We start from the raw sequence: 9,409 nt of genomic DNA, 5'->3' as shown, positions 1-9,409 counted from the left end.
CCCTCCTCTCCTTTCTCTCTCTGTCTGTCTCTGCCCCAGAGAGTGGAAAATTTCTGTCTCACTGCTCTCCTGCTTCCCATCCAGCGTTACCCACCTTCCAGTCCTGAATCCTTCTCCTTCTCTTTCCTCCTCCCAAACTTGGTTTTATCAAATTGAGTGAGAAGAAGTTCTCAAACTCTTAGTGTACTCTTCCGACATCTCCAACACTCTATCTTCATGTATTCATAGGTTCAACACATTTTACTGAGGACCTAGTGGTGGCTTCCATTTTTGAAAAGTGCATCAGGCCTCAATTTAGAGTTTGGAGAAAATTGTAGCTAGTGTCAAGGACTCGTTCAGTTTGTTTTATTGAATTTACTTCGGGATAAGACCCCTTGAAGATCTGGTGGGTAAGTTTGTGCCAAAACCTACTATTCAGGGACTCCTGAAGCCATCTGGGGAATATCTGGATGGAAAGGAAAGGCATTTGTCAACATCGCTCTGCCAAGCTGGAAAGCAAATGTGGATCTAGTTAAAGCTAAAAGGAGGCCAGAGGGTTGATTATCTTTTCCCCTGATGGACCATCTTTTCCTCTCCAGCTCAGCCTTTCCCTTCCTGGAATAGAGAGAGGCCGGCTTCCGCAAGATTGTCCGCACTCGGGCCAACTGGGAGAGTAGCATCTAATACGGCTCCTTGTCTCAGAAGGAAGCACGCTCACTCCCCTACAGCCCGACCTTGGGGTTGAGTTGGCCTTTTTTTCCCCGCTCTGGTATACTTTGGAAACTTTTTAGAGGGCTCGATGAGTTCTTGTTCTATTAGGTCATGGAATCAGGACCTCTGGGTGAGAAGAACCTCTCCAAGGTCATCGTACCCAAGCACTAGCCTCTACTTAAAATAATTCTTTTTTCCTCTCTCTCTTTTCCTCTAGCAACTATATATTGACACTGTGTTCCAGGCATGGTGCTATAAGCTAAGGATATAGTGATAAATAAGACAGTTAGATTTTTGCCTTGCTGGAACTTATTGCCTGGTGGAAGAGATAGATGCGAGACATCAACATAGGTCCGTTGGTGCAGTGTAGCAAGAGCCATTTTTAATCTTTCTGATATTATGTTTTGTCCTTTGCAATTGAAAGCTTTATTTTTATGTATATCCTTTGACTCTGAAATTCTACTACTAGAATTTATTCTTATTTATGTGTGAAAAAGCACCTGTATTCAATTATTTGTTGTGGTAACGTTTATCATGGTAAACGATTAGAAATGAAATATGCTAGTCCCCCCTTATCTACGGTTTCGCTTTCCATGGTTTCAGTTACCCACGGTCAACTTCGGTCCAAAAAAATTAAATGGAAAATTTCAGAAATAAACATTTTATAAGTTTCAAGTTGCATGCTGTTCTGAGTAGTGTGATGAGATCTCATGTTGGGATGTAAATCATCCCTTTGTTCAGCGTGTCCACGCTGTATACATACCCTGCCTGTTAGTCACTTAGGGGCTCTCTCTGTCATCAGATCGACTGCCGTGATATTACAGTGTTATGTTCAAGTAACCCTTATTTACTTAACAATGCTACATTCACATAACTTTAATTACAGTATATTGTTCTGATTGTTCCATTTTATTATTAGTTATTTTATTAATCTCTTACTGTGCCTAACCTATAAATTAAGCTATCAAAGGGATATATAGGAAGAAACGTATATATAGGATTTGGTACTATCTAAGTCTCCAGCCATCCACTGGGGGTCTTGGAACGTATCTCCTGTAGATAATGGGGGACTGCTATGTCCCAAAAGTCCGTCAGTAGGGTATTGATTAAATACACTATGGTATATCCATATGATGGAATTCTATCCCGCTGAGAAAGAGAGAGAGAAAGAGAGAGAGAGAAACAATAAAGAAGCTCTTTTTGTATAGACATGAACTAATCTCCAAAAGATATTGTTAAGAGAGAACAGCAAGGTAAAGAGCAGGGAATTCAATGAGTCATTATTTTTGTAAAGAAAAGGAAAAAAGAATATGTGTGTGTGTGTGTGTGTGTGTGTGTGTGTGTGTGTGTGTGTGTGTGTGTGTGGTTGTTGATGCACAGAACATCTCTGGAAGGCTACAAGAGAGAGAATCTATTTGGCTGTGGGTTAAGAGTTGAAAGGAGACTGCTCACTGTATTTCCTTTTGTACCTTCTGACTTTTAAACCTGTGGAGACAGTAATTTTCAAATACTTAAATTTTACTTAAAATGAAAACAACAACACCAGAGGGAGGTAGGACACGGGTAAACTGAAGCGTGGGTGCCCCTTTTCCAGCAGGCAGCAGCCATGCTGTTTTGTCTATTATTGGCCTGGAGAGATGCAGGTTTAATATTGTCAGATCTTCCAATTTTACAAAAGAAGCTGGAAATAATGTTTGAAGAATCTTCCAATTTTAAAACGTTGGCTCGAAAAAATTATGCTAAGTGAAGCAGATCTATCTATGAGCTGTGTCTAGTCTGAGCCCATCAATGTGAAACACTGTGGTAGAAACTCCAGGATCTCTTGGGAAGCTTCTGTATTTGGGAGAAAGATAATGAAGGTCACTTAGGACAGGGGCAGCAGGATGGCAGAGCAAGGACAGATGGAGTGGACACTGTGTGTGGAGCGGACACTGTGTGCGGGGTATGAGTAGAAACGATAGGATCCAGTGACAACTGGGTGTGGGGGATAAGGAGAAAGAGAGGTGGAAGAGGGCTCTGGATTTTCAACATTTAGTGGTTTGTAGGATGGAGTGATTTATAGGCAAAATGGAACGAGAATGACTCTGAAGTTAGGAAGACCAGGGTGCTCACCCCTTCTTCACTATTTGGGATAAAACTTGGGTTTTCTTATCATTAAATATACATAGTAGTACCTACCTCAAGGTACTAAATAAAATAATGCATATAAAGTGTTTATGGTGCTCAAATGTTAATTGTTACAGAGATTCGGTATTTTTGGTCATCAGTATTCATTTTTTATACTCTCATTTTCCTTCTAGTTTGTGAGATTCTGGTGGACTTGACTCCACCCAAGGAGGGAGTAGAGAAAGCTCAGGTAGGATGATGAATCACATCCTCATGTCAACAGTAATAGATGGGCATATGACCCAATCCAGGCCAATTAGAACCAATGAGAAACAGTCCTGGAATGGAGGTGGGGTAGGAGCCTAGATCGCTATGGCCATCTTGCCGCCCCAGGAGAGAAGTCTGAGATGGAGCCAACCAGTTAGCTGAGAGATGAAGAGAGAGAAATCAGGGCCTGGGGAAATAGTTAATATCTTTGCATTAGGCCTCAGCTCTATGCCCAGAGTTTTCACCTTACTCCTAAGTCAGTACATTCCAAGTTGTTTTAAATAAATACATTTGAACAAACAAACAAATAAACATGAGCGTCTATGAACAGAGGACAGGAAACTGCTAAGCAGGTCACTTGGTGTTTGATGTCCTAGCGTCTTGGGACGCACCAGTTTCCTCAGTCCCCTGGAGATTTCATGGGGGTGGAAGGTAGAATGATTGATAACTGCTGAGAAGTCTCCATTCCTGCCTGCAAAACTCCTGTAACAGTGTTAGAGAGGCTTCCAGATTAGCAAAAACTTAGACATACAGTCAAGGGTGAGTCAGGAGAAACAAGGGAGATAGAGAGACTGCGGAGTCGGAGCAGGAGCGGGATGGTGGGAGGGAGCGGTTTCTAGATTTTTATGTGAGGAAGCTTTGTGGGGAGGCCTGGGATTCCATGGCAGTGAACCATGCAGGTCATTGCGGAGCTCCGTGTTCTATGTCACGTAGGCCCTGGGAACACGAAAACACGTGGCACCTGCAGTGAGACATCAAAGGGTTGAAGTTGTTCAGGCAGGAGAAGGTGAGGCCAGAAACCGACCCCTGAATGATGACCTGGCAAGGGATGGTGTGTGTGCGAATGTCCGTCTTCCCATCTCAATGCTCAAGGTGGGGTCCACGTCCTACTCCTCTCAGTAATCTGCAGAGGAACCCAGACAGTGCCTGCATAGAAAGAGCCAGAATGAAATGTTTCACAGGGAAACGAAATAAAAGATGTCAACAGACTCCTTCTCCTTGTCCTGGAAGAGCAACCCTAAGCAAGCTGCCTAAACTTGGAACTGAGTTATTGGGGCACATGCTGGTGGGGAGAAAGGAGTGTGGACTGAGATTTCTTGGAGACACACCGGTTGGCTGGCAATTGGGGTTAGTTGCCCTGACACAGGGTCTCCTTGCTAGGCTTCGCTGGAACTGCAGAGACAGGGGACAAGCCTGCAAGTTAAAGGGTCGTGTTTGGAGAAGGAAGACAGGTGGGAGCCTCCTGTTATCTCAGCCCACCTTTTCTTTCTTCAAGCACCAATAAATACGAATTTTTCTTCTAGAGGCTGCTAGGCTCTTTCAATAGCTGTCTGGCTACAAAGCTTCTGAAAGATTCCCAGATGACATCTTCTAAATCTTCGGCCCTCTTCCTAGCCTCATTCTCCTCCCAGTTAGATACCTGGATAGCAATCCCTGTGTCACAGTGGGATTCCGGGGAGTGAGAAAGGATGAGTTGCCACCCCACATCTCAGACCTTTTGGCAAAAAAATAAGAAATTCCACCTGCCGCTAAAAGAATAGAAGAAAAATGACTGCTGGAATGGAAGCGTTAGAAGATTTAAAGGCCTCCTGGGATAATTAAAATCTAGGCTCTTGCCCTCACAGCATCATTGATTAGCCGGTGGCTCTTGAGCGATTCAATTCAATTTATTCATTCATTCAACAAACACTGAGTGATTACCACATGCCAAGTACCTGTTATGAAAGCTGACTGAGGAATAGTTTCTGCCTTCACAGACTAGATGGGGAGATAGATGAGCGGTCAAGACAGTTATACCGTAAGGTGGTACCTGGTATGCTGGGAGGAACCCACGTGCAATGGGACTCCAACAGAGGGCTGTCTTTCGTTGGCTTGCTTCCTTATCTGTACATTAGGTGTGTGGTACCAGATCATAAAAGAAAGGTAAGGGGGTCTTTGGTGTGCCTGTCATGGTCAGACCTTGAGGAGAAACTTGGACTCAGGTTAGGCTCAAAAGCAAATGCTGAGTGGTGGTTCTCAAGCTCCAGTGTGCATTGGAATTAGAACCTGATGGAGAGCTTATTTTTAAAAGGCAGATTCATGGGCCCAATCCCAGGAATTCTCATTCAGTAGGTATGGGGTGGGGCCTCGAAATCTGCCTTTTAAAGAAGTATCTTGGGTTAATTCTGGTGCAGATGGTCCATGAACCATGCTTTGAAAAAGACTGTCTCCAAAGTCCCTGATGACTCTAATGTACTGAAATTCCCCCAAATGTAAGTCATTTAGTTTGAGAAAGCAGAAGTGCCTTTGTAGAGCCTGGATTTGGGTTTCTCCTTCAAGATACAGGCTTCAACTTTATGAAACTAGCTAGTAAAAATTGCCAGGCTCTTTGATAGAAAGCACGTCTATTCATGCAGTTATTCTTGACTTAGTTGTTCAGGGAGCAACACTGTAAAACTGCAATATGGAGTCTAAATAGTTTACATTCAAAAAACACCTAAATACACTAAATAAGACAGCAATTTGGGATATTGACTAAGAGCACAGGCTGTGAAGCTAGTTTATCTAAGCTTCAATCTGAGCTTCTTCGCTTGCTAGCCATGAGACCTCGGGCAAGTTACGTTACCTCTCTGTGCCTCAATTTCCTTATATGCAAATAGACTGATACTATTAATATTACCTCAAGAGGTATCACAGGAGTTAAGCGAGTTAATATGTATGAGCACTTAGCATGGTGCATAGTGCTTACCAACAAGAAATGTTACCTGTTACTGACAAACCTGAGTGTATAAAAACCTCCAGGAGCCAGAAACCAAGAAAGAACTAAAAAGTAAACACATCGGCTATTCTGTGCCGTTACCAAGGGGTGGAGGAGCAGTGTTGCTGTTAGAGCTGGTCTTATTTACACAGGGGTTTGGGTTTTAACACAGTTCAGGGACAAGAAACAAGATCTTGAGCCTCTTGGAGGTGGAGTATTGGCACGCAGACTTCCACATAAAGCCAAGACTGTGGAAGGACAGCATCCTTTAAACAATTGTAGACTAGAAATAGTCAATCTCTAGCAGAAAAAAAAAAAGGAAAAAAAAATTTTTTTTTTTTTTTTTAAAGAAAGCTTGTTTATCTTGAACTGAACTCTAGGTCAGGGAGGGAAAAGTTCTCTCTTAAGAATTTAAAACCACTGGCATGAGTCTTTAGAGGGTTTGGGGTTTGAATAAATAGTTCCTGCACAACCTAGAAACCCCTAGGCTAAGAAATAACATAAAATTTGGTCTGAGCCAGTGATACTCTGATAGAAGCAAACACTTTGATTATACTGGTTTCTCTACATGAAAACCCTGCTGAAGATGAGCTCGCAATCCAAAATCACACAATACACAAGGAAAAACCATGAACAAGAGCTTAGAGATGCATTAGATTATCAGACCTTTACATTATAGAACCATCACGGGAGACCATAAACTGTGTTAAATGACTAATAGCATAAAATAAGTTTTCAAAACATAATATCTAGAAAGTAAACAAAATCAGGCAAATTAAAAAAAAATAGCACTTTTTCTTAGAAATTAAAAAAAGTCATTAAAATTTAAAACTCAATGAACAGACTTAATAGTAGGTTAGACATAACTGAAAAAAGAATAATAGAACTTGAAGGTAAATATAGGAAATTATCCAGATAGAGCCCAGAGATAGAAACTATGAAAGAGATCTTAGGAGACATGGAGGATAAAATGAAAGTTGAACATATATCTAATAGGAATTTCAGAAGAGAAACTAGAGATAATGGAGTGAGGCAATGTTTGAAGGGAAGATGCCTGAGAACTGATGAAAGATGAGAATGTTTGATTCAGGAATCACAATAAACTCCAAACTGAAGAAACAAAACCAAATATTCCTTTTGAGACACCATAGGGAAACTGTAAAACACCCAAGACAAAGAGGGACTTTATAAAAGAAACCAGAGGGAAAAGACCAAGTTCCATAACCGTTGGGAGAAGCTATGAAGACTACATGAGTGTAAGTGATCCTAGGATCTGCCTCCTAGACGTGTAGCCTACATAGTACAGGACCTACAAATGGTGGGTAGGGTCAGAGGCTGTGATCAAGGAGAACTTCAAAAGCAGGCAGGGGATTTGGACTTGGTATGGAAGGCTGCAAGGAACTTTTGCATTGTTGCAAAGACCCAATGAGACACATGAACAGGCTTAATACCTAAAAACACTTTCCAAAGGATTGTTTTGCAGTGACTGTGGTGCGTGAATGAAACTCTCTGGGACGCTTTGTTCCCAACTCCAAACTGCTGTTTTTCTTTTTGTTTTGTTTTTTGTTTTATCATTTTTTTTTAATATAGCACAGAGATGTTTTGCAACAATCTGAGGTACTTAGAGAAAAGTGGTAAATCAATTTTTGAGCAAATGCTTGCTGTTTTATTCCGGATTAACTATACTTGTGTGCAGTGTTGACATTTTTTTGATGGAAATAACATAAATTACTTACTTCCTTTTCACGCTCTTGCTTATCGGATTAGGAAGACCCTGCTTGGAAAAACTCTGGTTTGGGCCCAACAAGGGTATGTTCTAAGCAGGGGGAATATCTCTGAAAACCTTGATTTTACATACAGGTTGGTAATTCTCTGTGGCCTCCAGCTTCCTGGGTTGTTGCTGACAAATGGAAAGTTGCTAAACATTTGCTCAGGAAATGAAGGATAAAGAACCAGGCACAGCCTGCCAAGGAATGAGAATAAATTAGCAAAGGCTGGCCGCAGAGAAATGGGGAGAGGGGTGGGTACTACTCAGCTTACCCTGTCACTCTCCCGAGAGCTTCTCTCTCACTGGCCTGTGGCACAGCTGGCCTGGGAAGAGCTTATTCTTTAGACATGTTTTTATGGAGAGATACCTATGTGATGATCACTGCACTCAGTGTGCTAAGGACACCAAAGTGATCCAGACGAGCTCCCTGTCCTCTCAGAATTTAGAGTCTAGTGAGAGATACAGATAAGTAATTATGATGTTACTTTGAAAATGTGGTATGATGCAGGTGGTAGAGACATGGCAGTTGGAAAACTTATACTGAAGCTTGAGAGGAATAAGTAAGGGTAGCTAAGGGAAAGAAAGAGCAAGATGTATTCAAAGAGGTGTACCTTGTTCGACTTTCCTGGAGCACCAAAAGTGAGAGGCGAACAGTGAGAAATATTGTTGGAAAGGCAGGCAGGAGCCAGACCAGAAGGAGTCTGTACACCATGGTCAGGATAAGCCTTGGTCTTGAGGAGTCTGGGAGCCATCAAAGAGTTTTATGCAGGAAAGTAACCTGATTAGATTTTATTCTTAGAAAGCTCTTTCTGGCAGCTGTCTGGGGATTCCATTAGAAGGGAGAAGTGGGAGCAGGGAAATCCATTAGGCAGCAATTGCAGGGGTTGCAGGCCGACCAGGTGGCAGCAGTGGAGATGGGAAATGTGAGGATTCAAGAGACGCTTCCGCAAGAGATTTGATAGGGATCAGTGATGGGATGTGGACTTTGAGGGAGAGTGAGGATGCAGAATGATATTCAGGATCCTGATGTGAATATTAGTCAGAAGCTAGGAGGAAGACCTCTATTTCTATGATTTCATGAAAGCAAAGGAGGGAAGGGGTGATACAACAGAAAGTCAGCACAGACGAGGCTAAAGAAAACTCAGGGCCAGGTTCATGGTCTTACCAGGCCCCACACTCAGAAGGACCCTGTGCTTGGCTTAATGCTCTACTAGCCATTCTTGAAATCTATGACAATTTTATCTTTAAACTTGTGTTTTGTAAGAAAAGATGGATAGGAAAATGGAGGCTACCCATGAGCACAGCAGACATGTGCAAACTCTGTTCTCCATTCTTTGCTGCTCCGCTCACACAGAGCATCTGGGATGCCCCAGCAGAACTGAATTCAAGTGGACACACCATGTGTGGCAGTTCAGTGAGACTTGAAACAAGTACAAGATAAGTGTGTTAAGAAAATTGGCTGCTTTCAGTCTCACTGAGCCCCAGAATTTTCTACTCCTGTTCCATATCAACATCACTTACCACTGAGTAAGTAGGGTGCTGATTGTCATGAAAAACCACACTTTCCATTCAAATCACTTGCTTTAAATGCAAAACAAACAAACAAACACCCAGCAGTGGCTTTGTAAGAAACAGAAAGACCAAGGAACCTTTTTCACTCATGTTACTTCCCTATATTGGCCACCATTTATGCTGAACACGACAGCAGGAAGAAAGGGACAGGCAATGCGTAATTCCTTTTCTTTTGAGTCCTTCCTTATGTATTAAAATGAAGGAAGGAGGTATTGGTAGAAATGCACATATCGAATACACTTGAGTTAGTTTTGTTTAGTCACTCTTTC

General features: G+C 42.1%; 1 long non-coding RNA gene across 1 annotated transcript in view; it reads left to right on the top strand.

Moving 5' to 3' along the window:
- Nucleotides 1-50: 50 nt before the first annotated feature.
- LOC112475384 overlaps nucleotides 51-9,409 on the top strand; it is a 33,038-nt gene continuing 23,679 nt past the window's right edge. Inside the window, exon 1 of the long non-coding RNA XR_003044678.1 lies at nucleotides 51-389. This is a non-coding gene — a long non-coding RNA (uncharacterized LOC112475384). The remainder of the gene's footprint in view (nucleotides 390-9,409) is intronic.

Source organism: Pteropus alecto, unplaced genomic scaffold (assembly GCF_000325575.1).
Source record: "Pteropus alecto unplaced genomic scaffold, ASM32557v1 scaffold110, whole genome shotgun sequence".
Classification (NCBI taxonomy): Eukaryota; Metazoa; Chordata; class Mammalia; order Chiroptera; family Pteropodidae; genus Pteropus; species Pteropus alecto.
The sequence above is the reverse complement of the archived record's forward strand: the minus strand, read 5'-3'. Positions and strand labels throughout refer to the sequence as shown.